Source organism: Mixophyes fleayi, chromosome 1 (genome assembly GCF_038048845.1).
Source record: "Mixophyes fleayi isolate aMixFle1 chromosome 1, aMixFle1.hap1, whole genome shotgun sequence".
Lineage (NCBI taxonomy): Eukaryota > Metazoa > Chordata > Amphibia > Anura > Limnodynastidae > Mixophyes > Mixophyes fleayi.
This window is the reverse complement of record NC_134402.1, coordinates 400729816-400736002: the sequence shown is the minus strand read 5'-3', so window position 1 is coordinate 400736002 and position 6187 is coordinate 400729816.

Below are 6187 nucleotides of genomic sequence, written 5' to 3'. Positions count from 1 at the left end.
AAGGAGCGGATTGAATGTGGAGGCCAGGATTTTAGCGTACAACTTCAAATCAACATTGAGTAACAATATAGGGCTATAGCTAGAGCAAAGAGAATGATCTTTCCCCGGCTTCGGAATGACAATAATGTTAGCTCTAGTAGTTGCTAACTAGTTGACAAAATTTTTGTCAGATGGGAGCCAAGGTCCCCGGCAAACATTTTCTAATATCAGCGAATGAAGCCATCTGGGCCCATAGTGGACCAAACCTTCAAAGCTTTAATAGCCACAGGGGCCTCAGTCAGTGTGATTTCTGAGTTCAGAGTGGCCAACTGCATAGGGGTAATTTTAGAGAGGGGATTGGCGTTGAGATAATCCTCTAAAGTGGGAACTGGGAGCGGGGAGTTTATAGAAGGAGGAATAGCATTCCCAGACCTCACGGACTATTGTTAAAGGATCATAGGTGATGTTACCCGCAGGGGATTGCTGAATTTTGTCAATATGGTGAAGGGCCAACTTTTTGCAAAGTTTTCTATCAAGTACTGAGTCGACTTTATCGGCTTTGTCATAATAACATTGTTGTAGCTTCTGCATACTAATAGCTGCTCTGTGGGAAAGAAGGGTGTTGAGTTGGCCCTTCAATGAATTAATCTGAGTGAGTAAGGTCAGGTCTTGGTGGGGCTGATGGAGGAGAAGGAGCGGGGCAATTTGGGACTCGAGCGATGATATTTACGCTGCTGCCTTATGCTTAGAAGATGCAGTCAGACTGATCAGCTGACCCCGAATAGTGGCCTTATAAGTCTTCCACCTGTGGGTATAGAGTTCTCAAGAAAATAAAGATGGCGTTTTTAACGTTTAGTCCAGTGGATTAAGCAGCAGGGAGTAATCATGGTGCCATCTGTCTCAGTATGGTGGTTGTTTAAAGAGACCAAGGAGCAAAAATCCCCAGAGTGGTCAGACCACGAGAGGGGAGTTATACCAGCTTGGGTCACCTGGGGAATGAGAAAATGGGAAATATGTAGCATGTCTATGTGCGAGTATAATTGGCGAGGGGACGGACAGTGAGTATAATCCTTTGTATCAGAGTTAGAGACGCCAGGAGTCGTATAGGCAGTGGTGGGTGAGTAAAGTGACCAGTGAGATGGATTCTGGGGGAAGAGAGGCTCTCTGCTGGGAGGAGGGGGGAAGGGGATTTATCCAAAGTAGGGTCAAGGACTACATTAAAATCCCTGCCGATGAACACATGTCCTCGTGGCACCCACTCAATGTGTCTGAAGAGTTTGGTACAAAAGGGTTTTTGTTTCTGGTTCGGGGCATAGACCGAGACCAGGGTGACAGGAGCAGAGCTGAGGGTGCCCTCTACAATTAAGAAGCGACCCTCCAGAACTGCATACATGTTGGATTGCAAAAAGGGAATTTTGCTATGAATCAGGATAGCTACACCCCGTTTCTTACAGTCCATACAGGCAAAGAAGGTCTGGGAAAACTGCTTACCCTGAAGTTGAGTTTGGGCTCCGGTGAAATGGGTTTCTTGTAGGAAAACATCAGCTTTTTCTCTCCTGCAGGCTCCAAATAGCACGGCACGCTTACATGGAGTGTTGAGGCCATTGACATTAACAGAGAAGATCTTCAAAGGCATGGCACTGGCAGGGAGTCAGATCTTGAAAGCAGAGCTAGAGGCTGTAGAGGAGGTGAAAAGAATTAGTCCATCCCAGAGACAAAGGGTTAAGATGCAGGGCAATATAAGGGAAAAATCCAGAAGAAAGAGAGGGGAGAGGAAAAGAAACCTGAGTAAAAGGAACCCAAAGAGGGTTCATGGACATAGCGAAAAAACTATGGATAAAACAGCGTACAATATCAAAGGGTGCGTGGGGGGTGGTTCTGAACTTGAGGAGGAAATTATCCAGGACCGGGGGACCCACAAGAATATCTTTGAGGAAAAGGTGTAATAACAAACCAATGAACAATGTGTGTGGAGGTGACTGCATAGTGTGAGTGCATGTAACACAATAAACAGTTGAATGATAAGAAGGAGGAATCGCTAGGGGAAGGTAGAAGCGTAAAAGCTATGAAGGGAAAAGGGGGGGGCATAGGGCGGAGGGGTATGAGAGAAGTGCCCGTGAGCATTCTCAGTGGTGGGTCAGGGATATGAGAGTGTGGGGAAAGTCAGCATGGTAAAATAGCAAATTAAATAAAACATTACGAGAAATCAAACAACATGGTGGTTTTGGAGCGCAAACAAAAACAGTAGAAATCGTAGGCAGAAGTACTGCCCCTCCAGTGTATCACCTCCTCAAAGAAGTTCACCTGTAAAAGGAATACAAATGAATAACAAACAAAAAATCAACAAGAGATCATAAAGAGAATCAAGGTGAGTCGCATCTCAGGCCCGGTGTCAAGAGACTCAAGAGCATTCAGGTTGTTGGGGCGCTGGTCATTGGGTCTTTGGGGATGCGGACTGTAAAGCTGACAACACAGGAAGGATATACAGCTTGGTAATCAGATCTTGACCTTGGTTCAGAGTCTTAACAAAGTGAAGTGTTGGCGGCAAAAACCTGAAGTTGAAACAGAAAACCCCATCGATAGCGGATGCTATGCAGGCGGAGTATCCTGGTAACCGGTTGTAATTCTCTCCATTTCTGAATCATAGAAGGTGCAAGATCCTGGAACAGTTGAATGACCATGTCCCGGAAGGAGAGAGCAGATTGGTCTCTAGTAGCTGTAAGGATGCGATCTCTAGTGCGAAAGTAGTGCATGTTGATGATTATGTCTCGAGGAGGTTGTCCACTGGGGGCTTACCCCTCAGGGCCCTGTGAGCTCGGTCCATAAGAGAGTCCGCATTGGTGAGATCCAGAAGAATGTGGCGAAAAAGGACATCTTCGGCAACGTTTCTTATCCAAATATTATTACGACGAGAGCGGTTTTCTGAAACCTTTCATTTCTCTTTTAAAGTTTCGATCTCGTTGTGAAGGTGGGAGAGTTCTTTGTCAATCACAGTTTGGGAATGGCAGAGATCATCAGTTTTGGACTCTAAAGCATCAGGCCTGCTACCAAGTGAATTCAGTTCAGCTTTAAATTCAGTAACCTCTTTAGAAAGTTCCTGTTGTAATGCCAGCTTGGCGCCTTCGAGAAGATTGGTGATCACTATTAGGATCTGAGGGTCCAGCTCCACCTTCGGGGATAGTGAAGAGGCAAACATCTCTTGGCGGGTTGAGGATGGGGAGCCTTGGAATTTGAACCAAAAAAGGCAGCTGAGGCCCCTGAGGTCACCTTCTTTGGTTTGTTAGACATAGTATAGGAAAATTACAGAATCAGACAGGCAGCGTGGTGAGGCTAAGCGAGCAACAAGAGGTGAGGGCCGGCAGGGAGGGGAGGTAGCAGACCACACACTGATCAAGGTTCGTATGAGAAGGGTCCGCCCATGTCAGGGCATTATCATCACTGCAGGTATGGCAGTCTGCGGACAGAGATTGGAGTTTGTAGTTTGTAGTGTGAAGTTCAAAAGATAGTTTATTTTCTAGATGTCTCAATAACAGTATAGCACGTCAGACAGTACAGTGTCCAAAGCGGCCACAAGATGGCGTTAGTACTGGCCCGATCAATATCAGAGGCTGCAAATATGAATCAAATCAGATGTGTACCCATAGGGAGCTGAGGCATTGTACCAAAGCACGTAGACTTGGAGTAGGGCAGATTGCTCAGAGATAGTATTATTATTATTATTACCATTTATTTATATAGCGCCACTAATTCCGCAGCGCTGTACAGAGAACTCACTCACATCAGTCCCTGTCCCATTGGGACTTACAGTCTAAATTCCCTAACACACACACACAGACCAGGGCCGGATTAAGGGGGGGGCACAGGGGGCATGTGCCCCGGGCCCCCCTCTCTCAGGGGGGCCCCCGGACCAGCTGTGGCTCTTTTTGCTGCCCCCAAATGTCAGTCTACAGGGGGCAGCACAGGGTTCCGTTTTTAAGTGCTCTGTCGGCACTATAAGCACAGGTAAGTTTTTGCTTTTTTTTTTTTTTGAGTGTTCTGGGCTTCCTTAGCTGCGTGTAGATGAAAGTGTGAGGAGGAGCAGAGAAGAGCTGCCCTGCCTGTCTGTGGGGGATAGGGTAAGTTAAGATCTGCTGTGTGTGTGACTTTGTGTGTGTGTGTGAGACTTTCTGTGTGTGTGTGTGTGTGTGTGTGTGTGTGTGTGTGTGTGTGTGAGACTGTGTGTGTGTGTGTGACTGTGTCTGACTGTGTCTGTCTGTGTTTCATCCAGAGGAGGAGGTGATTATGAAAATGAAGGGGATAATTGTGGACAAGGAGGGGGTGATTTATGGACAAGGAGAGGGGGTGATTTATGGACAAGGAGAGGGGGTGATTTATGGACAAGGAGAGGGGGTGATTTATGGACGAGGAGAGGGGGTGATTTATGGACAAGGAGAGGGGGTGATTTATGGACAAGGAGAGGGTGATTTATGGACAAGGAGAGGGGGTGATTTATGGACAAGGAGAGGGGGTGATTTATGGACAAGGAGGGGGTGATTTATGGACAAGGAGAGGGTGATTTATGGACAAGGAGAGGGTGATTTATGGACAAGGAGAGGGGGTGATTTATGGACAAGGAGGGGAGGTGATTTATGGACAAGGAGGGGGTGATTTATGGACAAGGAGAAGGGGTGTTTTATGGACAAGGCGAGGGGGTGATTTATGGACAAGGAGAGGGGGTGATTTATGGACAAGGAGAGGGGGTGATTTATGGACAAGGAGAGGGGGTGATTTATGGACAAGGAGAGGGTGATTTATGGACAAGGAGAGGGGGTGTTTTATGGACAAGGAGAGGGGTGATTTATGGACAAGGAGAAGGGTTGTTTTATGGACAAGAAGAGGGGGTGTTTTATGGACAAGGAGAGGGGGTGATTTATGGACAAGGAGAGGGGGTGATTTATGGACAAGGAAGGGGTGATTATGGACAAGGAGGATGTGATTATACAAATAGAGGGGGTTGCAGAGTGACAACCCAGGAAGGGAAACCAACGCTGATGAGAAGGGGGTTGAAGATGCTAAGTAGGTGGGGAATGAGGAGTGAGAGGGAAGATAGAGGATTAAGATGAAGAAGAGGATTGAGGAGTGGGATGTTGGGGATATAAATGGAGAACAGAGAAGTACGATGTGCTCAGACCTAGATTGTCTATTTATTGTGGACCCTCTCTCCATGCCCCAGGGAAGTAGCATTTCTAAAAGTGGGCATTATGGGAAAAATTACAAAATTATGGCCACTCATTCTGTTAGCTCTCCTAAAGTGGACATACAGTTACTTTATATGGAAACGTATAATGTACAAAATGTAATATGCCTCCATGCTAGCTCTGTTGCCTTAAAACAAATCAGACCTGCTAGTGCTTAGCTGGACTAGGCTGTTAGGGATAACCAATATATACTTACATATAGTAAGGTTATTTTGTTAATTATTTGTGGAGTGATTGTGAGGTATTTAATGTGTGCTTGAGTTTGGGGAGAAGGAGTGCTATTTATTAAATGTGAATATGAATTATAAAATGTTGGCAATGGTTTTGAAAAATAGGTTTATTTATTACATGTAAATGCTATTCATTTATACCAGGCTGTTTGGTGGGGAGGGAAATAAGTTTATTAAATGTGTACGCTATTTAATGTCGGGGCTGCTTGGGGAAAATAGTTCTATTATTAAAAGTGAATAGTATTAATTTAATTTAATTCCAAATTTGGGGCTGGTTGCAGGGAGGGAGGCCTAATTATTAAAGGGGGTGCTATTAATTTATTAACAGGACTCTTTGGGGACTCCTAAACTTTATGTACCTGTTTTTGTTTCAAAATAGGGCCCCGACATCCCAGAATCTACACAAGCAGCAACTGAGCTTAAGACACCAGCAGGCACAGGTGGTGAAAGTGACAACAGCAGGTAGGAGAGACCAGGACCATCTTCCAACTGTTCTTAATATGGTGGGACTGTCCAGAATTTGGGTGACTGTCTGACTTAGTCAGGATTTGATCTGACTACAAGTACAGTTGGGAGGTATGTCCTACTTCACACTGTTATGCTTGTGAAGGCAGAGTTGTGTGCATCTAACAGTAGTGCACATAGCATTGCCTGTTTATTTGTTTAAAATGAATATCATATTCGACAATATGGGCCCCCCCTGTCTTAAGTGCCCCGGGCCCCCCAGAACCTTAATCCAGC